At 36.8% G+C, this 27,201-nt stretch overlaps 1 non-coding gene across 1 annotated transcript; it reads left to right on the forward strand.

Moving 5' to 3' along the window:
* Window positions 1-21,484: 21,484 nt before the first annotated feature.
* Window positions 21,485-21,591, forward strand: LOC141709653 (small nucleolar RNA R71). Its single transcript, XR_012570218.1, has one exon. It is a non-coding gene; the product is annotated as a small nucleolar RNA R71 (small nucleolar RNA).
* Window positions 21,592-27,201: the final 5,610 nt, after the last annotated feature.

Here is a 27,201-nt window from a genome sequence, read left to right on the forward strand (position 1 = left end):
GTGGTGTTAAGATAATAAGCTCACTAAAATAATAAGAACTCTTGCCAAGTTCATAGTCGGGCTACCTAACGTAGTACTGATAGTTAAAACCCTTATGGGAACCCTTATATATATCGTGATAGAAGCGTAGTTCGTTATCGTATATGGTAGCGGAACTCCGAACCCTGAGGTTGAGGAGCAACAACGCGATGATGTTTTATTACTTATTGGAGATCAGATTGTGGATTCGATAGAGCGTCCCAACACGGGACCGGATGATGTTCATATTGAGGATGTAGTGGTTAAAGATGTTGTCCTAGAAGGGATTATTGCTGAGAAAGATCCCGTGGAGGATCCTGACAAGAATGAATAAAGGACCACTGAGGAATTGATGACCATGGTCAGGGCAGGGCGACTACCAGAGGTAGGATTGGCTGGTCACTATCGGAGGTTCGTTCAAGTTTGTAAAGATAGTAGCCCTTTAACGCGACTTACTCGTAAGACTGAGAAGTTCGAATGGACAGAGAAATGCGAGAACAGCTTTTAAGAACTAAAGCAAAGGTTGGTGACGACTACTATGTTGGCGTTGCCGGATGGAAAAGGAGATTTTGTGATGTGTAATGAAGCTTCGCATAAAGAAGTAGGGTGCTTCTTATACAGCACAGCAAGGTAATCGCGTACGCATCAAGACAATTAAGGGAATATAAAATTCGATGTCCCCACCCATGAGCTTGGGCTCGGGGCAATAGTTTTGCCCTAAAGATTGGAGGCACTACTTGTATGGAGAGAAGTGCGAGATTTACACAAGCCATAAGTGCTCTAGTGTATTTTTACGCAGAAAGAGCTCAACATGCGCCAGAGGAGGTGGATAGAGCTAATCGATGATAACGATTATGAGATTCTTTATCATCCAGGGAAATCCAAAATGGTGGCTAATGCCCTTAGTATAAAAGAGAGACTGAAGATGAAACTATCTTTGGGAGAGTTGATAAGAGATTTTGAGAAAATGAAAATAGAAGTGAAGGTAACCGGAGCCGGTACCGAAAAGCTGTTTGAGATTGCAATACAGCCCGAATTATTGGAGAAGATCATATTGTGCCAAGAAAAAGTGATGAATGAAGGCAGGGAGCCAACAAATAGAGAAGAGATTAATACCGAGAAAGATGATAATGGAATAATGAGGTGTTCCTACAGAATTTTGGTTCCAAATGTTCAAGAGCTTAAGGACGGGATCTTAGATGAAAGTCATAGTTCGAGGAATAAGATTTAGGGCAAACCCTGAATGTGATAGTCAGGGAGGTCGTCATCAAGATAGAAGGAACCATAACATAATGAAATGAAAAACAAGGATTTTAACGTATAAGATAACCCTGATTATAGGAGAAGGATGAAACATTTCATACTGAGAAAACAGAAGTCGAGCAAGATAAGGAAACCTGAGACGGTACTCCTATACAGAAATTCATGGACCTGTCTGAACAGAACTTATACTCTTATTCCCAACCACCACCTTGAGGAAACAATGCAGTAGGAAATCCTTTCATGACCTTTAAGTCGCTAAGCTCTCAGAGTTCCGAGGAACAGGTTGACCCAGTCGAGGCAAGAGCTTGGCTAAAGGAAATATAGGAATCATTTAAGATTCTAAATGATTGACGAAGCACAAAAGACTATTTTTGTCACTTACCTTCCTAAGAGAGAGGCCACCCGTTGGTGAAAGGCCAAGAAAGGCACGGAGCCAGAGGTTATAATAAACTGATTAAAGTTCAGATAATTGTTTTCGGGAAAGTAATTCCCAAGGTTATGGAGATAGTGTAAAAGCTTTAGAGCCGAAACAAAGGCGGACGAGTATGATAAATTATGAATCTAAGATTGTAAAAGTTGTCAAGATTCGTTCTGATGACAAGAATCCTAGAACGACGTGATGTTTGAAATTAATGCTTATGTTGTGTTGGTTCATGAAATAGTTGTAATAGAAACGAAAATAAAAGAAACTGAAGTGGAAAGGAATATAAAGGCAATAAAGTTTGAGGAATGATAAGGGAGTTGGGTATGAGGAAACCCTAAATACTCATAGAAATAGAAATAGAAAAGTATGTAATCTTCAGGATGAGGGTGATTCACCATGAGTTAAGTTGATGATTGAAGGAATAAGAGATACATATATATTATCCCCTTTAAGTTGGGAGGATTCGAGGAAACCTTGAGATAGTTCGAAGGATAAATAATGAGACGCGGATAGACGGAAGAGACAAGAAAGTAAGAAATTAGGAAATTGGATGAAGTAAGTAACCTTCAAAAATGGAAAGTGTATGTAACACCTGTGACTTGATACCCGAAAGGGAGACACCAAGTACAAAAGATATCCCAACATTGAGATGACTGTTGAGATAAACAACAAAAGTAAATAAGGATTTATTAAGAAGAAGTTCACGTTGAACACGACCAATATCTTCCAGAACATCCATGTGATCATTACCAAATTAGGAAAGAAAAGTGGATAACCATTTTTTTATCTTTTGGAGGCCATATGGATTGACCTCAACTTAAATAAGGATGCTATTGTGAAATTTGGTATAGACTATCGAGGTGGAAATGATTGAATAAGATACCCTTATCAGGGATATATGACTTTATTTATCCATGGAAGGATGCATGTACCTTTTTAAAGGTAGAATTAACGATAGAACTCGATAACTTGAGATGAATCCTAGGGGAATGCATAAAGGTTGGCATTTCGCCCTTAATAGGGACAGCATGAGTTTTGACAGTATGAATTGGAAATGATCAAGGTAACAACAACCTTTAAAGATCAGTGGAGAAAGTTTTCAGAACTATATAGACAATGGTTCTAGTATTAGTAAATGGTATCTTGATATGCCATGTACCTAGGGAGTAAATGATGAAGGATTTAAGGATAACCTTAGAGGTTTTACAAGGAGAAAGGTAATATTCAAAGTTCTCAAGAATAGAAATTTTGATAAAGGAATTGTGATGTAATTATAATAATGCCAGGTGGGGCACGTGTTAAACTATAAGAAAGTATAGATCGACCAAATGAGAGTCGGGATTGGTGAAAACAAGAAGGACCCAAGATAAGAGACGTCCTAAGTATGATCAAGAGTCAGTCATGATAATATTAACCTCTAAAGAACGAGGCAATAACTTATGGAAAAATGGTGATATATTTTTTTTCTTTTCTCACCAATGCTTAAGGAAGAGCATTTTCACACAAGCAGTGATTTGAAATGAGGTAGAAAATTTAATTGGAGGTGGTTAAAATGATATTGATTGTAAGGAAATTTTACTATCAAGAAAGGCCAAAGAGGTGGCCGACACTTTAAGTGTAAGAGGACAATTATAGGCGCTCGTGCCAGAGGAATACAGTGATAATGGTTAAAGCCGTGAAGATTGTATTATGGGTTGAAAGATTGACATTCCTTCTGATGATTGTGCGATACTCAACCATGATAGTAGTTTGGTAAAGATTTAATTTATGTAATCGCCGTGAGCGGGCTATCTATCTTATAAGGTCATATCTTGAGATAAGCCAGGACCATGTTACGAAAGGACTAAATGAACCTTTGAGCTTCATGTCTCCTAATAAAGACATATGGTTAATAATGGTATTAACCTGCTATCGTTGCTTTTATTGAAACTCTTCTGTAATTTTATCTGCTTCGTGTCATATGTAGGCCAAGTTCAGGAGTGTTCTTCATGAATCATGGAATGGTGATTATGTTGCCTCCTTAGAAGAATTTGATATGACACATATGGACTCCGTATGGTTAGCTATTAAGATTTTATAGAAAATGAATGACTACAGTAGGTCAGCGATGGACCATAGTAATGTAGCAATGATTCTGCGAGTAATGAGTCGATTACAACCGTAAGAGTTGTATTTGAATGGATGTTGAGATTGAGTACCACTAATCGGGTCGTGTTGATATATAAGTTATCAATTGACAGACTACCTAGTGGAGTATTTGATGGATTTTTAACGCAGCGGGGTCATGGAAAAACACTTTTACACATATAAAATCCAAATAAAAGCATATAAATCGTGAATAAAAATTTGAGGGATCGAATCTAACCTTTAAAAATAATTCGGAGACAACGATCAGAGATCCTTAGCAGTTGCTCCTCAAGTGTGAAGCACTCCACCGGTATCCACCAAGAAAACGATGTTAAGGAGGAGGAAGGAGGTGGAGAGAATTGGGTTTTCCAAACTTTTTTGGGTTTTCGGGTTTCGAGGTTGGAATAAAATAAGGGTCTATAATAGTGTATTTATAGGCAAAATTTCCAGCTGAAATTTTCCCATAAATATTATTATTATTATCCCATTTATTATTCTCATTAATAATTAAAACACCTTTTAATCATTAATCCTTTTTCTAAACATTTTAGAAATAATTCTCTCTCTTGATTTAATTTCCAAAAATTAAATCCTTAATTAATAATATTAAGAACTTTTCTTAATTAATTTATAATCAATTAAATCTCATTTAATCAATTATTAAATTTGCCAAATAATTATTTATTTCACAAATAAATAATTATTAGCCATTATTAACTAATTCCTCCACCAATAAATCATTCTCTTTTTATGGTGCGACCCTGTAGGTTCAATATTAAGCCGGTAGTAGAAATAAATAATAATAAAACTATTTTATCATTATTTATATAAATTCTCTAATTTATTAAATATGATTAATTAATTAATCACATTTATTCTACATCGTGAGTGATGCTTCTCAACATATCGCGACTATCCGGATAATATGAATTCACTGCTTAGAATACCAAGAACCTGTCAGTGAATAGTTACCGTACAATAAACTCCTTCTACCCTACAATGTCCCGATTAAATACAAGGCATGGATCTCGTGTCAAGCCTATCTAATTCAATCACTTTGCTTACCATTTACTATGCGTAGTTCTATGCAAATTAGAAACTCCTTTCTAATTTCATTCACTCTGGCCAGAGATTCCTGAACTAGCATAAGTGGATCAGCCTTGAACATTCGCTTCCTTCACTGGAAGGGGTAGATCCTTTATTGATCATACACTATCTTCATGTACAAATTCCTATACCCAGAAGAGCCCTAATAATTGTCCCTGGAGACTAAGAACTAAACCAAAGCATAGTTCAGTGTACACAAGATGATTATGATGACCTCAAGTCTAAGGATACTTGTACAACTATCACTATATGAACAACTGCTGACATGTGAGTGAACTCCATCAGTTGTTCAGCTGTGCAAGTCATGTTCAGTGAACTTATTCTATAATAAGCACCTACACACTAGCTATAGTGTCACCACACAAATGTCTATGAGAACAGACATCCTTCATAATGAAGCAAGCATAGTATGTACCGATCTTTGCGGATTATTAATTACCAGTTAGTAATCCTATGACCAGGAACTATATAAGTTTAGAGTTATCATCTTTTTAGGTCTCACTATTATGATCTCATCATAATCCATAAAAAGCTTTACTCTAAACTATGGTATATCTTATTTAAACACTTAAATAGATAGAGCCCGTAATAAAAACAAAATAAGTCTTTTATTAATATCAATGAAATCAAAACAGATTACATAAAAGTTATTCCTAAATCCTAATACATGATTGGACTTAGGACATATTCCTTTCAATTTCCCACTTGTACTAAAGCCAATCACTCTGGTATCTAATACCCATCTTGTCTTCATGACGATCAAAGTGACTTTCATAAAGTAGCTTTGTGAGTGGGTCTGCTATATTGTTATGTGTGTCAACTCTAATTCAATACAATACAAGAAATGTTACCGCGCTCCCACTAACCCTTTTGTAGACGCATGGTTCATCTGCGTTTTTGATAAAATCAAACTCTTTGATTGTCTCATCAAAACGAATGTTCCATCTTTCGAGAAGCTTGCTTTAAACCACATATGGTTTGCAGTAGCTTACACACTAGGTTTTCATTTCTCTTGGAAAGAAAACCATCTGGCTAATTGCCAGATCTCATAGTCGTAGTAAGCAGCAATCGTAAGCAAAATCCGAACTGATTTTAACAGGGCTACATGTAAAAGGTTTCATCAAAGTCAATCCATTGCCTTTGTTTGAATCCTTTTGCCACAAGCTTGGCCTTAAAGGTCTCCACCTGGCCATCTACTATAATCTATCTTTTGTATACCGTATACAAGATTCCATTCTGGATTTCATGGCACTATGCCATTTCTCTGAGTCAACACTACTCATAGCCTCATTATAGGTCACAGGGTCGTCATCATCAATGATCAACAACTCATTGTCATTCTCAATGACAAGGCCATAATACCTCTCAGGTTGGCGAGACACTCTCCCTGACCTATGAATGGGCTGTTCCACAAAAGGTTGTTCAGTCAGAACAGGTGTTTCCACTCGATCTATAGTAGTTTGTGCTTCTTGAATTTCATCAAGTTCAATTTTGCTCCCATTGTTTCCTTCAAGGATAAACTCCTTTTACAAGAAGGTAGCATGTCTGGAGACAAACACCCGATGATCGGTATAAAAGTAATACCCTAAAGTCTCTTTAGGATATCCTACAAAACTATATTTTACGGATCGATATTCCAACTTATCTGGGTCAACTTACTTGACATAAGCTGGACATCCCCAAATCTTAACGTGTTTAAGACTCGGTTTCCTTACTTTCCATATCTCATATGAAGTTTGAGGAACAGATTTGGAAGGCACCTTATTCAGTAAATATGCTGAGGTTTCCAATGCATAACCCCATAGGAATACTGGAAGATTTGCATAGCTCATCATGGACCGAACTATGTCTAACAAAGTTCGATTTCTCCTTTCAGATACTAATCTGGAGGAGTCCACTGGGAGACTATACCATTTACTTTGAGATAATCCAGAAACTCTCCATTCAAGTATTCACCACCTCGATCTAATCGAAGAGTTATAATACTATGTTTGGTTGTTTCTCCACTTCATACTTATATTCTTTGAACTTTTCAAAGGCCTCAGACTTGTGTTTCATCAAACACATATCCGAATCCAGATCTATCATCTATGAAAGTAATGAAGTATGAAAATCCACCCATGGCTTGCGTAGACATTGGTCCACATACATCTGTGTGTACCATTCCTAGCAAATTTGCAGCCCTCTCTCCATGTCTACTAAATGAAGACTGCAGTGCCACTATAAAGTGAGATTTTTATCATCCCTTTTCTTTTATTAGTTTGTTCAATCTGAAGTAAATTATGTCACATTTATACAGACCATTATTTAAAGCACCACGTCCATAAAGAATATTATCTCTAAGAATAGAACATTTATTATTCTCAATAATAAATGAAAATCCAGCCAAGTCTAACATGGGAATAATATTCCTCACAATCGAGGGAACAAAATAACAATTATTTCAAACAATAGTCTTGCCCGTAGGCCTATGTAAATGAAATGATTCTACATCTACAGCAGCAACTCTTGCTCCATTTCCCATCAATAGAACCACCTCCTCTTCCTCAAGAGTCCTACTTCTCCTTGGTCCCTGCAATAATTGCAGATATGAGAACCACAGGCGGTATCGAATACCCAAGTAGAAATTTGATTTAATGACATATTCATTTCTATCATTAACGTACCTGAATCAGAAGCGGTAGTCTCACTACCCTTCTTCTTCTTCAATTCTGCAAGGTAAACCTTGCAGTTACTCTTCCAGTGCCCCACCTTGTTACAGTGAAAGCAAACAATTTTGCTCTCGGGGTCTTCAGCTTTTGGTGGAACCGGCGTTTTCTCACCTACTTTCTTCTTCTTGGAAGAGTTCCTCTTCCTTTTCTTAGGATTGGAACCTTCACCAATTAGAAGAACAGAACTCTTCTTAGGGGAAAAATTCGATTCCGCAGTCTTCAACATGTTGTGGAGTTCAGGCAGGCTGACATCCAACTTATTCATGTGAAAGTTCACAACAAACTGCGAGAACGAACCCGGAAGCGATTGCAAGACCAAGTCTTGGCTCAGCTCCCCATCCATGGCAAAACCAAGTTGTCCAAGACGTTCAATCAAATTGATCATCTTAAGTACAGGGTCATTCACAGATGATCCCTCAGACATCCTACAACCGAACAACTCCTTCGATATCTCATATCGAGTTGTCCTCCCCGCCATATCATACAACTCTTGTAGATGCATGAGGATAGTGTGAGCATCCATATGCTCATGTTGCTTCTGTAGCTCAATGTTCATGGAAGCTAGCATGATGCATTGAACAACATTTGCATCATCTATCCACTTACGATACACAACATGTTCATCATTATGTATATCACTAGCAGGTTCAGTAGGCTTAGGTGAGTCAATCACGTATTCCAGCTTTTCAATCCTGAGAACAATTCTCAAGTTTCGAAGCCAGTCAGCATAATTAGGACCAGTCAATTTGTGAGCATCTAGTATGCTCCTGAATGATAGTGCAGAAGACATAACGTACAAAGTAAATCTGTAAATGATAAACACATAACAACACTTAGCAAATATTCGATTTCATTTTAAAACACTATATGAATCGGGTCTTTATTCATAAGTGGCTCCCACTAGTTTTCCTAATTTATTCAACCCCCTACGTGAAAAATTAAGCATTCATAATGCTAGTGGGAATAGGGATCCTACATTCCATTACACGACCCCGGCTGTTGCACGAACCGCCATGTAATGTTCAATAGGCAGACAACTCTTGTCAATTACATCTCATGTTATTCCCTAATCAAACTTTAGCCTCTTGAATAATTGAGTCTCGGCTGTAGCACGACAAACTCAATATTCTAAGTCAAGTCTAACCCAACATTCCGTACAGTTGAATCAGTCCCCAAAGGCCCACGGCTGTAGCACGTACCGACCTTTAGATTCTTATTCAATGTACACATCTCTATGTAATAGACAAGTATTTCTTATTTCGAAATCAAAGCCCTCGGCTGTAGCACGAACCCACAATGATTCAAAAATAAGAACTACTTTTCTATCATGTTGGAAGGCTATGACCGACACAAGCCCGTTGTGTCATTGGCCAATTACTACTTGATATTATTTAATTTTAGAGGGATTATATTACGTTACAATCATAATCATATTATATAGAGATTATTCCTTTTAAATTAAATATTTCAAATCAATAATCAATAATCAGATGATTCCCAGATCGGGTGGAGCATTGTCAAGAGGCGTCACTTAATAACCCTTTCTTACAGATAGAAATATGTTGTTGACAGAATCATCCTTTCTCTCATATCGAAAATTCATATTCAATTACGTGTTTCACAAACACAAGAATCTCATGATTGTATTCATAATATTGTTCTTAAGGTTATGAAACAATTTCACTATACTAGGTTGTCTAACAAACGCCTTATGTTCATTTAAGTTCACCTAAATCTATCATCGCATGATAAACTAAGCATATATCACATATATAAACATGAATAAACATCAAGGTAGGCATTTTACATCATCTAGCATATTGGTCTAAGCATTATACATCTCTATGTATCACATGAAGCATTTAAAAGCAACTAAAATAGTTAAAAATAGCTTTAAAACACTTCATGGAAATATAAACAGTTCAAAACTTTTATATAAACTAAAATTGATCAATCCATTAGATCCGTCTCGAAAAAACGAATCCAACGGTATATTGCACGCCTAAAACGGAGTTACGAAACTCCCAGAAAATCAATTTTAAAATCAATAGAAGGGCTGTAACGCATTACAGGAACGCGTTACAAGCCCTGTAACGCATTCCGGTGATGCGTTACAGCCTTTTAAGCCATTTAAAAGGTATAACGCATTCCGTGAATGCGTCACAAGTGTGTAACGCATTCCCAGAATGCGTTACACCCCTTTTTTTTTTGTTTTTGCATCAGCCGTCTTCTCTCTTCTCGAAAAACGTGCGTGTCAGACTCTGTCTTCTTCGATGCAGCAGCATTACAGACAGCAGATGCAGTACAGATATATGCAGACACGCAATTCAAACATATATATACTTACAATTTATATATATATGAATATATGAAATATTTAATTACGTATTTAATTATAAGAACTTCAAAAATTCATAATAAAAAATCTATACATCATAAAATTATGAAAAAAATACCCAGACGATCTACAACACTTGTAGAACCCAGATCAACATTCAAAATTTTATTCTCAGAAACGATTTCTCATCAGACAAAATTAATCCATGATATAAATTATAAAAATCATAATTAATTCATACAAGCACATAAAATTCTGAAATTTTTACCACAGATCTATATGCATACAACCTATGCTCTGATACCATTGATGGATTTTTAAAGCAGCGGGGTCATGGCAAAACACTTTTACACATACAAAATCCAAATAAAAGCATATAAATCGTGAATAAAAATTCGAGGGATCGAATCTAACCTTTAAAAATAATTCGGAGACAACGATCAGAGATCCTTAGCAGTTGCTCCTCAAGTGTGAAGCACTCCACCGGTATCCACCAAGAAAACGATGTTAAGGAGGAGGAAGGAGGTGGAGAGAATTGGGTTTTCCAAACTTTTTTGGGTTTTCAGGTTTCGAGGTTGGAATAAAATAAGGGTCTATAATAGTGTATTTATAGGCAAAATTTCCAGCTGAAATTTTCCCATAAATATTATTATTATCCCATTTATTATTCTCATTAATAATTAAAACACCTTTTAATCATTAATCCTTTTTCTAAACATTTTAGAAATAATTCTCTCTCTTGATTTAATTTCCAAAAATTAAATCCTTAATTAATAATATTAAGAACGTTTCTTAATTAATTTATAATCAATTAAATCTCATTTAATCAATTATTAAATTTTCCAAATAATTATTTATTTCACAAATAAATAATTATTAGCCATTATTAATTAATTCCTCCACCAATAAATCATTCTCTTTTTATGGTGTGACCGTGTAGGTTCAATATTAAGTCGGTAGTAGAAATAAATAATAATAAAACTATTTTATCATTATTTATATAAATTCTCTAATTTATTAAATATGATTAATTAATTAATCACATTTATTCTACATCGTGAGTGATGCTTCTCAACATATCGCGACTATCCGGATAATATGAATTCACTGCTTAGAATACCAAGAACCTGTCAGTGAATAGTTACCGTACAATAAACTCCTTCTACCCTACAATATCCCGATTAAATACAAGGCATGGATCTCGTGTCAAGCCTATCTAATTCAATCACTTTGCTTACCATTTACTATGCGTAGTTCTATGCAAATTAGAAACTCCTTTCTAATTTCATTCACTCTGGCAGAGATTCCTGAACTAGCATAAGTGGATCAGCCTTGAACATTCGCTTCCTTCACTGGAAGGGGTAGATCCTTTATTGATCATACACTATCTTCGTGTACAAATTCCTATACCCAGAAGAGCCCTAATAATTGTCCCTGGAGACTAAGAACTAAACCAAAGCATAGTTCAGTGTACACAAGATGACTATGATGACCTCAAGTCTAAGGATACTTGTACAACTATCACTATGTGAACAACTGCTGACACGTGAGTGAACTCCATCAGTTGTTCAGCTGTGCGAGTCATGTTCAGTGAACTTATTCTATAATAAGCACCTACATACTAGCTATAGTGTCACCACACAAATGTCTATGAGAACAGACATCCTTCATAATGAAGCAAACATAGTATGTACCGATCTTTGCGGATTATTAATTACCAGTTAGTAATCCTATGACCAGGAACTATTTAAGTTTAGAGTTATCATCTTTTTAGGTCTCACTATTATGATCTCATCATAATCCATAAAAAGCTTTACTCTAAACTATGGTATATCTTATTTAAACACTTAAATAGATAGAGCCCGTAATAAAAATAAAACAAGTCTTTTATTAATATCAATGAAATCAAAACAGATTACATAAAAGTTATTCCTAAATCCTAATACATGATTGGACTTAGGACATATTCCTTTCAGTATTTACATATTATATATTTATTCCCTCTTATGAATAGAGAGTCGTATTACTATACGATGAAGGTTACGGTGCAAGCATAGAATTCTAGTAACGATGATGTCTAGAATGAAATCCCAGATTCAATTTTTGCTGTCGAGGGAGTTTCAACGGTGATTGTTTATAGGCTCGAGGAAGATCATGGGTTCATATAATGATGGACGGAATAGCAAAAATATTTAAGCACGTGAATTGCGATGTTATTAATACTTGATGTTGATATATATACACATATGTTTTGTTCTCCTATGACAAACCTCTATAGTTCAGAGGTAGATTCCAAGCCAGATATTTTGTGGCAGTATATTTTATATATATACAATTCTCTTCAGTTCGTTCTTTTTTCTTCTTTTCATTTCATGTAAGCTGAGAAGAACAACCCTTCCAGAAGGGGAGGTATTGCCGAATGACTATCTGTCTGTGGGATGGAAGCCTAGTAGGATACCACATGTTGTTTAATTGCTTGTCAAGTACTAAAGGCTGGCCACCTTCTGTACTAACTATATGATATAACAACTGTTCATGATCATAGTGATCTCTCAACAAATTCTTTTACTCCTATATGATTGATCAAACTTTGGAAAATAGAAACAGCTGAAAAAGGAGTAGTAAAGTTATGGTGGTATTTGGAATGGAAACGCGTTCGTGATACTGAGGTTGACGTGGTTATTAAAAGGTTATAGAATGCTAACGAGCAAAAGTATAACCAGTATAATATTAGGAACGGAAGATCGTAGCGATTACAAACTGGAAAAGAATGGGTATTGAGAAGTAAAAGCTATAGTGCTAGAAGCTATGATGAAATTATGTGCAATAGACTTGAAAGAATTTGGAATGATCACTTAACGCGGATTGAGTTTTCTCACGACAATAGATCGTATGTCAGGTATCGGATTGAATATCTCCTTATGAGATCCTTGAGGGAAGACAATGTCGATCTCCCTTATGTTAGGATGAAGTTGCTCTAACGCAAGATGCCCGGACCCGCAGTAGTCCGAAGGACCAAGGATATAATAGATATAATCAGAGGACGGCCGGTAGTAGCCCAAGATGGACATAAGAAGTATGCTGATTTGACTCGAAAAGACAAAGAGTATTATGAAATAGGGGACCTAGTGATGTTAAAGGTATCCCTTGGAAAGGATTGATGAGGTTCGGAAAGAAAGGAAAGCTAAGTCTACAATTTGTTGGACCCTTGGATATATTAAGACGTATTGGGAAGTTAGCATATGAGCTAGCCCTACCCCCGAACATGTAGCAAGTTCATAACGTGTTCCACGTATCAATGTTAAGAAAGTGTAATTCGGATGCCAGACAAATAGGGGCGTATGAGCTCATAGACATGCAACCAGACGTAACCTATATGGAGCAACCAGGAAGGGTTATAGATTGAAAAGGAACAAGTGCTTAGGATAAGAGTTATCAAACTAGTCAAAGTTGGTGGTAGAACCACAATGTGGGAAAATTGACTTGAGAGTTAGAAAGTGCAATGCTAAGAAAGTATCCCTATTCATTTTCTATCTGATTCCGGGACGGAATCCTTTTAAGGAGGGGAGACTGTAATAACCCCAATTTTTGGAATCTTTGAAACACTGATGAATAGTGATTTTGTTGATTATGCTGATTAAGAAAACTTTTCATGTCACACTATATAGGAGTTCTTTTATTGATATTCTGAGATCTTATTAGTACTCAATATGGTATATAAGTGTATGTAAAGATCGTCAGAATCCAAATTCGAACACTTTGATTTTTCCCGAAAATCCACCAGATACCGAAAGAATTGAGTATAAGGTAACATGATTAAAAGGATTTAAATTCAAGGATTATAAGAGAGGACCATAAAAGGAATATGAAATATTGAGAAAGGTTTAGGGGAACCCAAGTAATGAGATCCCGTATATGATCCCTCAAACGATCAACGAGAATGAACAATAAACGAGTCGTAAAATAATTAAACGACTAAGTAATGCAAGAGGCAAGGAGGAGGGTCAATTAGTGCAAGATTAATGCACTTAGTTAACATCTTAATATAAGGATTAAGCTTAAAAAGATGCTTCCACCATAAGGATGAGACAAGTGGCAAGGATTATGTAAGCTTGATGACATCACCATGATTATGTCACTTTCCAATAATTTAAACAAAACAACTAGTCAAGTAAATATCCTAAAATCATTTCATTTCCACCACAAGTTCAAGTCAACACAAGCTCTCATCTTCCTCCCCCATTTCCATTGCTCTCGGCCAAAACAGAACCAGCACATTAAAACTGCTGTATCTCCTTCATTTCTCACTCAAATGTTGTGTTCAAACCCTATCATTTACTTTGATTATTAGTGATTTTGATGGTTGGTTTTCTAAATGAGAAGCATGACCTTTGATTATTAGTAGTTTGATTTGGATTTGGAGTGATTTGGTGAATGAATCTTGTTATAGTTAATAAAACTTGATTGTGGTTGGTTGAGATGAAGAATCTGAAGAATAAGGACTGGTATAGTATTATTTAGTTGAGGTTTTGATGTGTTAATGATTGTGGGATGTTTGGTGAGGTTTTGGTGTAGTGAGAAACTTGGAAAACTCGTAAATATAGCCGTCGTAATGCCCATTTTTATTCAACTTCTTGTTCTTAGTGTTCAGGACAGAAAACTCAATAAACAATCTGTAACATTTCCATGTTTAGCTAGAGTGTGTCGTAAGCTTCGTTTTGATATGTGGATCACTTGGTTCCGATGTACGGTTTAGGAGAAACGACCGTTTTAAGTAACGTCGTTTCGCGAAAGAACCATTACCCCTTGCCTTACTTTGAAACCTTGGTTAAGGCCCTTAAATGACTAATTGGAGTATGAAACAATTATTTAAAGTGTATTAGGCAGTTGGTAGGGTACTTGCAAAATAATCGCCTTAAAACTCTTAATGGTTAATTTATTAAAAATGGTGGAGCCGAGGGTACTCGAGCGACTTAAGTGAATCGTTAAGCGCGAAAGCGAACGTTAGGGGTCTAATTGGTTAAAGTCTAGTTTCTTAAGAGACCGGGGATTAATTCCGTCTTATGTTGTTGTTCATAGGTTATCGGACCCACTCTAAGCTTAAGTCTACCCCAGAGCACTCAGGCAAGTTTTCTACCCGTTATACTTTTGTTGTGATGTATATATGTATATGCATTATCTTGTGATTAGTGCATTATTGTAATTAGCAAATCTTGCGATATATTAGAGCATGTTGATATGATATATATGCATGCCTGTTTCGTAATCTTGATATCTAATTGTTGATTCAATTGCTTATAAGTTGCATAATACATATGTTAGAGATAAGCAGTAATTGCGTATACCCTTAGTATAGGGGACCCGAAGGTGAACATTTTTTTAAATCGGGAGTCGATGTTCCCCAGTATAATATATATATTTATTTATTTATTCATATATATATATATATATAGTTTTCAAAACTATTAATCGAATAAGGTTTATTCGATAATTTTATTTTATTCAATGAATATTATTTTGAATATTCATTCGAGGACTTATGACTCCGCTTATTTTATTTAATGAATAATATTTTGAATATTCATTCGAGGACTTATGACTCCGCTTATTTATTTAATGAATATTATCTTGAGTATTCATTCGAGGACTTATGACTCCGCTTATTTTATTTAATTAATATTATTTTGAATATTCATTCGAGGACTTATGACTCCGCTTCTTTTATTAAATAATATTCTTTATTTTATTAAAGAATAATGTTTCGATAATCAAACTTATTTTCGATTATTCAAATAAAGATCGTACTTTCGTAGAAGTATATCTTTAGTTATTTATTATTCATTTCAAGTATGAGTTTTAAAACTTTTACTTCAATTATTTTTATAAGGATTATCCTTATGGGAATATTATTTAAATAATAATATTCATATATTTTCTAATATATCGGGACTGATTTTTTTTATTAAATCAGCATTACTCCAAACATTCTTAAAAATGTTTTCGAGTCTTCAAAATGATTTTAAAAGTTAGAGCGGATCCCAAAAACTCGTTTCCAGATTTAAGATCTTCCTTTCGAAGGAGACTTGAATATTCGCTCAAAAAATCTTAGGGATCCGGCTCTGTGGTGTATTTTATATTCGTAACAAGGTTGCTGTTTTGAGAAAACAATTTGATTACTTGCCCAATGTTCGGGAAGTAAGTCCATCTAATTGAGTCGGCATAACTGACAGGCCGGGGTACGGTCTATGAAGGTGTAAGAGGCTGGGTGACAGTCCATCCACGCGTGATTGGCCGGGTAACGGTCTAGCGCGAGGTCCTAATGCGGCCTGGGTGATGACCGGCGAGGAATTCATCCATCTACAGTAGAAAAGGTTACTTATTGGTATCTTTGCCTGATCAACAAGATATCGGGTTTATGCCAACATTCTTTTCTTTCCAAAATTCATTGGATATTGTAACTCTATTCATACTTTACATGACAGAGGTTTTCAGAAAATATATGAGAGATATATATATGGATATATATATATATATATATATATCGGGACTTAATGAAGTATCTCGTAACTTCATTTCATTGAAAAATATTTCAAAGATTGAATCTATTCAAGTCTTATCTTGTATTCTCATCTATGTGATGAACTTTTGAAACTAATTATAACTTGAACGGTGGTAGTTCAAGTAGTATTCGGAAAAGATATAAGTATATTGGAGTATCTTGTAACTTCATCTTTTCAACTTATATCTGGTTAATGATTATCTTATGCATGACAAAGATTTTCACAAAAACGTTGAGACAAGGTTAGATATATGAGATCACCTTACAACAATATTTTTATACAGTTATAAACTAGAACTCTGTGTACATTATACATGTCAAAGGATTTCAAAGATTTTGAGTAGTATATATGTATATATATACTAAATATTTTGCGACTTGTCACGTTAAGATATCAACTTGGTTCATTTCTTCTTGACCAAGACTTTCATGAGTACTATGAGAATGCTCATATATTGTTAATTATAATACATATTATTTCGGTGGGCTTGTTGCTCACCCTTTCTTTCTTTTTTCATCACACAACAACAGATAGACAAGATGAACAGGATCAAGCTCCCAATTTGCGAGCGGATAGGAAACGTTCCGCAGTTTCCTGTAGGCGTTGATGCCATTGTAGCTGAGGTACGGTCTACCAATAGGCTAGGCTTTCAACTTTTGTTGTACCAGACTTATGTATATTTTTGAATTGTAATAATGGCAAAGAATGTGTAAATTTATTCAGAAACCCTTTTGAGGTGTAATGACTTATAATTGTGGAATAAAATGACTTGTGTTATTTTTGGTATTCATCTCTGAGACTATAACTTGTGGTGTGTGTGTGTATATTGTGGGGTCACAGTACGCAGTAGTTGGTTGAGTATTAAGATTAAGTATTATTAAGGGAAATGGAACTCCTGACAACCCGGATCCCCGACCCCGGATTTGGGGGTGTTACCAAAATATTAGCTGGATACTAGCCATTTGACACCTAGCCACACAACTTGTAATGAAATCGAATTTTTAAATATCCATGTCTTTTATTTTTAAGAGAATACCCTAAATTCTAAATATAAACAAGCGATTAATCCTCGACAAATCAAATAAACCATGATCATGATCTAGAACTCTAGCAACCTATAAGACTTAGTGAAATATAAGTGTCTCTAACATGCAAATCAATCTAATAAGACTCAACATCACTAAGTATGACATCACTACACTAGCATCAATATCGCAAGTCAATCGGAAAAATTATCTAAGGGATCATGTTATAATGCAAATGCATGAACTACATGAACAAGATATCATAAAACTACCAAAATAAAAAAAACTACATGGCAAAATATGTAAACTATATGAACTAAACTATCATGAACATGCAAACTATATGAGTCTCACACAAACATATTCCTTCAACTACTACCCCCAAACTTAAAATATTCATTGTCCTCGGTGAAGGTAACAGTAAGGAATCAGGCATACCTACTCTGAATCCGAATCCTCACCCTCAAGGGGTGGAGTTTCAGGTATGTCAAGAGACGGATACACAGAATCCTCATCAAATATTGGCCACTGAATATAAACTCTGGTGGCTCAAAATGCAGTCCCAAGTGCCTGGGTGAGATCCTGTGCAAAACGACTATGGATGTCGCGCATCGCATCCATCCTCCTCGCAAAACGCCTATATTGTGTCGAACTCAAACCAGCTCACATGCCCGCTTCTGCTGCCTCCTGCTGCTACTGCGATGGTCCCCCTTCATCTCCTAACTGAGATCCCCATGCAGTCCTGCTCGCCTGACCAGCAACTGGCCTCCCACCCGGTAGGTGGTCAAAAGAATACCCAAGCCCCTTCAGATCGGGCTTGCCTCCATCCCATTCCTGCATCGTAGCCAAAGTAGTGTTATCGATCGGAGCACTCGGAATCTGCAACTGCTCATGTGCGGTCCAATGCACACCAACTTCCACGCATAGCTTGGAGCAAAAGAACCCATCGAATCAATCTAGGCTTCAAGTCCTTCTTTGAGACGAGATATCGAATGGCGGTGTGATCAGTGAAAACTGTCAGCTTAGTCCTAAGTAGATAAGATCAAAATTTCTCAAAACCGTAGACAATAGCCAAAAGTTCTTTCTTCGTTGTAGTGTAATTCAGTTGAGCATCATTTAGAGTCTTACTAGCATATTGGACTACATGAAATATATTGTTCTTTCTCTGGCCAAGAATTGCTCCAACTATATAGTCACTTGCATCACACATCATCTCAAAAGGCTCATTCCAATCAGGTGCAGTTATGACAGGTGTCGTGATTAAACTCTTCTTCAATATCTTAAAAGCTGCAAGGCACTCGTCATCGAATTTAAAAAGAACATCTTTCTCTAACAGACAGACAAAGACTTTGAAATTTTCGAGAAGTCCTTGATGAAACGCCTGTAGAAACCCGCATGACCAAGAAAACTGTGAATCCCCTTGACAGAAATAGGTGGAGGAAGATTCTCAATGACCCCCACCTTGGCCTTATCCACCTCTAGACCCTTATTAGAAACCTTGTGCCCGAGAATAATGCCTTGACGCACCATAAAATGACATTTCTCCCAATTGAGAACCATATTGATCTCAACACACCTCTTGAGAACGTGTCCCAGATTCTACAAGCATTCATCAAAAGAATCGCCAAAGACTGAGGCTTCCGATAGTCCATGCAGACTCTCCACCCCGTGACTGTCCATGTAGGAATAAGCTCATTCTTCTCATTGGCTACCACAGTAATTCCACCTTTCTTTAGCACATATTGAATCGGGCTTACCCATGAATTGTTAGAGATAGGATAGATGATCCCTACATCTAGCCACTTCATAATTTCCTTCTTTACTACTTCCTTCATGATAGTATTAAGTCTTCGTTGCTGCTCGACTGTAGGCTTGCTACCTTCCTCTAGCAGAATTTTATGCATACAGTAAGAAGGGTTGATCCCCTTGATATCTACTATAATCCATCCAATTGTTGACTTGAACTCTCTCAGAATCCTTAAAAGCTTTTCCTCATCACTACCTGAAAGGTCAGATGCAATAATAACAGGCAGAGTAGATGCATCACCTAAAAATGCATACCTCAAATGCTCAGGTAAAGGCTTAAGCTGAAGAGATGGAGCTTCCTCAATAGAAGGCTTGAGGCGTTTAGGAGCTTTGTTCAATTCCTCCATTCCAAGAGATTCAAAGGGCATGTCAATCTTCCTTTTCCAGGGAGAAGCATTCAAATACTGTAATTGCTCTTCACCTTCGTCATTTTCACTATCTGAATTTCCCAATAAGGCTTTTTCTAAGGTAACAGACCTTAGCAATTGATCAAGTTCCGATGTGACCACCAAATTGACCAACTCTACTTTTAAGCACTCCTCATTATCTGTAGGAAATTTCATAGCATTGAATACATTAAAAGTAACATCCTGATCCAGCACTCGCATTGTAAGCTCACCCTTCTGCACATCGATCAAGGTTCGGCCAGTTGCCAAGAAAGGTCTTCCCAAGATTATGGGAATCTTCTTATCCTCCTCGAAATCAAGAATTACAAAATCAGCAGGGAAGATGAGTTTATCAACCTTGACCAAGACATCCTCCACAATACCACGCGGATATGTAATAGAACGGTCGGCCAATTGTAAAGTCATATAAGTTGGTTTGGGATAAGGTAAGTCCAACTGCTTGAAGATTGACAAAGGCATCAGATTGATGCTAGCTCCCAAGTCACATAAGCATCTGTCAAAAGACACTTTTTTAATAGTACATGGAATAGTGAAGCTTCCTAGATCTTTAAGCTTTGGAGGTAACTTTTACTGCAGCACAGCACTGCATTCCTCCGTGAGAGCGACGGTCTCTAAATCATCTAGCTTCACTTGCCGAGAGAGAATACCTTTCATAAACTTTGCATAACTAGGCATCTGCTCGAGAGCCTCAGCGAAAGGTATGTTGATATGAAGTTTCTTGAACACCTCCAGAAACTTCTCAAATTGCTTGTCCAGATTTTTTGTCTGCATCAGCTTAGGAAAAGGCGGTGGAGGATAGATCAGTTTCTCCCATGTATTACCCTTAGGTGGAGTGTGCTCAATAGTAGTCTTCCTTGGTTCCACTTCTTCATCATGCTGCTTTGCTTCTTTCTCAGCCCCAACTTCTTCAGTCAACTCTTGAGTTTGTTCGAGATTCGCAACCTTCCCAGACCTCAAAGTGATTTCCTTTACCTGCTCCTTAGCTTCCTTCTTTCCTGGCACTTCAGTGTCACTAGGCAATGTACCAGGTTGATGATTTAGCAAGGCATTGGCAATTTTCCCAATCTGATTTTCTTGATAGAAATAGCTTGACTCTTGCACATAAGCTTCAACTACTCTAATTCAGATTTTTCATTTACTTGTTGCAGCTGGAATTGTTGTCTTGGTGCATACTGTGGTTGCTGAAAACCAAGGGGGTTGTACTACTTAGCTGGATACTGTTGATAAGGCTGTTGAACCGCATTCTGAGCGTTGCTCCAACTGAAATTAGGATGATTGTAGTTGTTAGGATGATAAGTGGCTGGCACAGGTTGCTGCGATCGCTGGAAGTTGCTCATGAACTGATCTGATTCACTAGAAATTGTGCACAGATCAGTCTCATGGGTACCAGCACAAAGCTCACAGACACTAATGATTTGATTAACTCCATAATTACCCAAAGTGTCCACCTTCATTGTCAAAGCCTTAAGTTGGGCAGTGATAGCAGTTGCTGTGTCCAACTCCAGAATTCCTGCTACTTTTCCCTGAATTAGTCTCTGGGAAGGATTCTGGTACTCATTAGCATCCATCAGTTCAATAAGTTCATAGGCTTCATCGTAGCTCTTAGCCCACAAGGCTCTTCCTGATGCTGCATCAAGCACGGGCCTAGAAGTAGGACCCAATCCATTATAGAAGCAGTTAATAATCATCCAGTCAGGCATGCCATGGTGTGGGCTCTTCCTTAGCATCTCCTTATATCGATCCCAAGCCTCACATAGAGATTTTCCAGTTTGTTGCACGAACTGGGTAAGAGCATTCCTGATTGCTGCAGTCTTCGCCATTGGGAAGAATTTAGTGAGAAACTTTTGAGCAAGATCTTCCCAAGTTGTGATAGACCATGCTGGTAGAGAGTGTAACCGACATTTAGCTTTATCCCTCAGAGAGAATGGGAAGAGACGTAGCTTAATAGCATCTTCAGTCAGATCATTGAACTTGAAAGTGTCACAGATCTCGATGAAATCCCTGATGTGCATGTTGGGGTCTTCAGTTGGAGAACCCCCAAACTGAACTGAGTTTTGTATCATCTGGATCGTGCTTGACTTGATCTCAAAAGTGTTAGCCTTGATGGATGGTCTGATGATGCTAGACTGAATGTCATAAATCTTAGGCTTAGAATAGTCCATCAAAGCCTTCAGATTTTCTGCTTGATCACCCATAGCTACTGCAATTGGCTCTTCAACTTTCTCTTCTTCTTCTACCTTGTTTTCTTCCTCAAAAACTTCCCTACAAACTACCACAAGTTCTTCCTCGGCTTTATCCAGTATTCTCTTACGAGTACGCGAACACGTATGCATACACCTTCGCTAGAGTACCTAAAACCAGACAGGGAACAAATAAGTACAAATGTCTGAGTCAATGAACTTTAACGACCACTTATGGAAAACACATAAAATATAAATTAACACTGCAATCCCCGGCAGCGGCGCTAAAAACTTGTTAGTCGTTAAACACATGCTAATAATACACGCAAGTATACGAGTTCACAAGTAGTATAGAATCTTTTCTAGTTCGTTCCCACAGAGACTGTATTGGTTAACTATCTAATTTATGCACCTAAACAACAATGTATGGTTATTATCCAATGCTAAGATGATAACAAATTGAGATTGTTTATAACTAAGAATTACGCTAACAATTATAACTATGAGAATAAGATTGACTAAATCGATATATATGACAAACATGGGATTCTAACTTCATTAAATACTTCATTCAATAGCCTTATTATTCTTAACCTTAGCATGCAATGATGATGACACTAATCAGATAACACGAAACTAATAAAAGCCAACTTTCGTTGCACGAGTACCATTCTACCAGACGTCCACAAAAGAGATAGAAGCTAAATAGGGACCAATTATATTGACAACATTACGGTTTAAGAACAAGTTATCTATCTTGATTACATAAGGCAAGTAAGATGGTTAAAATTACCTACGAATCATACATAACAGATACATGAACCTATGTTAGCATGGCAAGTTCCAAACCCTTAAATTCACTTTCGCTTCATTAAGAATTAACACACTATCTTATAAGTTCGCGACGCTCATAAGACGAATACGCACAATAAATACTAAGATATCATACAATCGCCATATACTACGGCATCAAACAATTTAACTAAAGAAATCCATAAATAAATTCGCTAGAACCCCACGATAACGATTGGCTCATAATCGGACTCATCATCAACGTGGGTTCCGATGAAAACATGATATAGCAAACATAGTCTTTATACGAATAAATGAACCCCATTACGAACAAGAGTATAGGTTCAGTAAAACAAGAAACAAGCATCCAAATTATAACTCAAAACAAAGATTCACAAGAATAAACTAGATCATCTTCGCCTTTATTGAGTTGTGTTAAAGGTCTCTTGTCGTCTTCTCCTTGCGCTCTGGTTCGTCTCTAACTTGATATATATTAAAAATGCCTAATATGAATATATATAGCAGCCCTCAATAATCTGGAAGCCTTCCCTTTTAGAATTGTAGTAGAAACAGGATTCTGAAATTCGGCCTCAGTGGGGCCGCGCACTATCACAGTGCGGGTGCGCTGCATTTCTGGAACCCCGTCGCTGCCGCGCGCTATCACAGCGCGGGCGCGCCGTCCTTCTGGGAAAAACTCATATTTCTTTTTAAATCTTTCTGCTTCGAGCAGGCTTTCCACGAGCTTTTATTCCAACACCACCTGGACACCAAATTAGCAACAAAATAATGTTAATTCAACTAATTACCTGAATAGTTCCTGAAATGAAAAAACACTAGAAAACACATTAAAACACATAATAACTTGAGTATAAATACACCAATTCAAAGCTTATTAGAGAACAATAAAGTGTCATAAATGCCACTCAACAATCAGCTAGCCTATCAAAGTAGTCAAAGTTGAAATATTTGAGCCCTAATTCTCGGGGAGTAGATTACAGCTTTCTAGTGAAAGGGGTGGCTGTCGCCCCTACTTCTACATCACCTTCAACTTTTTTCTTTAAATCACGCAGGTCCCGGGCCATATGCTCATATTTTGTTTCCTTTTCGGGTTCAGAGTCTGAAAAGGAGACATGGATTTTGTGGACTTTTCTCTTCAACTTTGCTTCTTTTTCCACAATTATTTTCTCAATTGTTGCCTTAATGTTTGCCTCATCTTTTCTCCGGATTTAGTTTCGGAGTGTTACCCATCGAATATCTTCCTAAGCGTTATTAGTTGGCCTTTTCAGGTTCTTAGAAATTCAATCCAGGGTCGAGACATGGGTTTCACGAGAATGCTCTTCTTGATCTCCAAGACGGATTTCTGGTTCCGGGTGGTTTTTCTCCTTCCACAAGCTCATAACGGCTTGGATCTGTTCTGGAGTCATGTTTCCTCAGAGATTTCCAGAGGTTTCAGCATACTTGTGAGCTGCCTTTTTAATAGTCAATTTTTGATTTTCTGGTTGGAGGGCTTGAGACGAAATACGGGTTATGGGGAGCCCATCTTCAGTCTCCTCAATATCCCCATCCCTGGGTGGGATGGTGGCGACCGGAACTGGTCCGGAAGCGGTGACATTGCTTTTTCTTGTAGTCATTACACTCAACACCAAATAAAAATAAATCTAAACTTGTGGTAATCACAGTACTAATGATGCCTTAAAAGTATGAATGCTAAACTAAGTAGATCTGGAAGTTCAAAGCGATAATCTTACCGAGGGACGAAATTTTGGTCCCCTGGGCAGAAAAACGTGACTGAAATCAACAACACCACTGAAGGGAGGTTAGACCCCTCCTCTTAGCGCCTATGGTAACTCCAATCCTTCCCCAGGCTGCTCTCATTTCCCTACCCTGATTAGGATTCCATTTGTGCAGAATTGTGGGTATGAGTGGTTAACTTGTTGGTTGGGCTCCTGCAAAACAGAACCAGAGGGGGTGGCATCCCCGTGGCACCTCTAGCGTGAGGATGAGAAAAGGGTTTTATGAAGAAAAAGGGAGAATATGAATTATTTGAATATATGTGGTGTGTGTATATATGTGCAAGAGAATAGAAGAAGTAACCTCCAAAAACCCTTTTTTGGGTTTTTATAGGCTTCCAATTTAGGGTTTTGAGAGTGTTTACCTTTTCATCACGGCCGTTGGTGGTTTTTGGAAGGGGGACATCTGGACTCTTCTAATGGGAGGACGTGTCTGGATGTCCCCGGGTTGTTGGGTATCCTGACGTTTTGACACATGGAGGCTTGAAATGTTTGTTAGGAAATGAATAACACACAGAGGGGGGGTGAATTTGTTTTTCTGTTTTTATGCTTTTCTTGAGCTTTTTATGGTTGAACATAGTAAATTAAATCTTGTAGTGAAATGTGTTACTGCAGAAATTAAACATGCAATAATAAAAACACAGATCTTTTCAAAACTCACTTAATTTTATATTAAAATTAAGAATGTTTTGTTACAAAATCTATAGGCTCTTTGTTGATAAAGAGCTTAGCTTCTTCTTGAGAGTGTTACAAGATTTTGTATCTAATTTGTTACAACTGACTGAAGGACTGTGTTAACTTTATAATTAATTAACTGCTGGTTTACACAGTGTACACTAAGACATTCTATTAACTTTAGTAAACTGTCACTTGTCATTTCTATTTTAGGAAAAGTGTATCTTCTATTTCTGGCTTAGCATATCTTAGCATCTTGTTTTTACTTTGATCTTCCTTTGTCAATTAATCTTCACCGTTGATCTTGCACATCCTTCAAGCTGCTTTTTGTAGACTTGTCAATCCAGCTATTTGGATTGGTTGTTGATTTTGAATCTTGGATATTGAACTGGTCTACAAATTTGTACTTTGAGATTTTACCTCGAGATCTCCATTTGGTCTATAGAGAACTTGACATCTCGATAAGTATATTGGCTTATCGAGATCTCCAGTACTCCATAGTTAATTTCACTTGTAGAGGTCTCTGAGTTCTCTATAAGAAAATTTGGCTTGTCGAGATCTCTAGTCTTCATATCTTCACTTTGACTTATCGATATCTCTGAGTCCTCCAGTGGCTTATTGACTTATAGATAACTCAGAGTTCTCTAGTCAAATTTGACTTGTCGATAACTCAGAGTTCTCTAGTGAATTTTGGCTTATCGATATCTCTGAGTTCTTTAATAGAATTTGACTTATCGATAACTCAGAGTTCTCTAATGAATGTTGACTTGTCGATATCTCTGAGTTCTCTAGTGAAGAAATGACTTGTCGATATCTCCAATCTTCATGTCTTCAATTTGGCTTGTCGATATCTCTTTGTGAGTTCTTCATAAGCTTTTTAGACTTCTCGATAAGTCATTTGGAGTTCTCGAGTGACTTCTCTATAACACTAAATCTATGACTTGTAGAGATCTTTGACTAAAAATATTTTTATCCAAACAGATTTATTCCACTCCAAGCTTCTTCATAATTCTTCTGAGGCATGATCATCTCTTGATCTTCTTCCAGATAAAATCCTTAGGCTTAATACTGTTAAAACAAAAAGACTCCAGTTTGCTCTTTTACATTTTTACAGACTTCAAATGTTACAAGTACAAATGCAAACTAAGATTACAATATAACTTACTTAGGGTTGTCAATTTGACTTAGTCTTGTTAAAGTACAGGCATGTCTTGCACAACAATCTCCCCCAATTTGTGAGAAGAGTGCTTAACACAAATTTATGCCTATTAACAAGACTAACCCCAAGTTAAAAAATGGAAAATGAAATTAATACATAAAGCTTGATAGAATTTCAACTTTTTATACATTAGGAAATTTACAGAGTTTGGATGGTTACAAGTATCAGGTAAAGACAGTTTTTGTTTCCGTTTCTTCTCTAAGAACATCCTTTAAGTGATCAAGAATCTCAAGTTCTTCTATTATAGGTGTCCCACTTAGAGCGTCTACAAGTTTTTGTCTTGCTACCTTTGGATAACCACTGTCTAGTAAATCAATCCTAAATCTTGAGAATCCAACAGCTTTGATGTTTAAAAATTTCCCATCATTAGAGATTCTACTCATTCCTTTGGCCTTGAGCTCTTCTGATCTTTTTATGAGCATCTCAATTTCCTCATCATACTTCCTCACTCTTTCTTCAGATTTAACCTTATTTCTTTTTCTTGTTTCTTCCCTTGTACTCAAACATTCAGTTATAACTGATCTCCATGCCCTTGTAGCAGTATCATTGTCCTTTAGCAAACTTATTATTCTCTTAATTTCTGTGAGAGAAAGAGAATCCATTAAATCACTGCCAAAGAAGGTGAAGGACCCATCTTCATAGAAAATTCTAACTTCCCTAAGAGATACAACCCAGACTCTGACTATTTCCTCAGCAAGTTGTTGAATATAATCTTCATATGAGATGCACCAATTCAAAGGTAGAAAGTCAGATTGCTTG

The sequence above is a fragment of the Apium graveolens genome, chromosome 2 (assembly GCF_009905375.1).
Source record: "Apium graveolens cultivar Ventura chromosome 2, ASM990537v1, whole genome shotgun sequence".
Taxonomy (NCBI): domain Eukaryota; kingdom Viridiplantae; phylum Streptophyta; class Magnoliopsida; order Apiales; family Apiaceae; genus Apium; species Apium graveolens.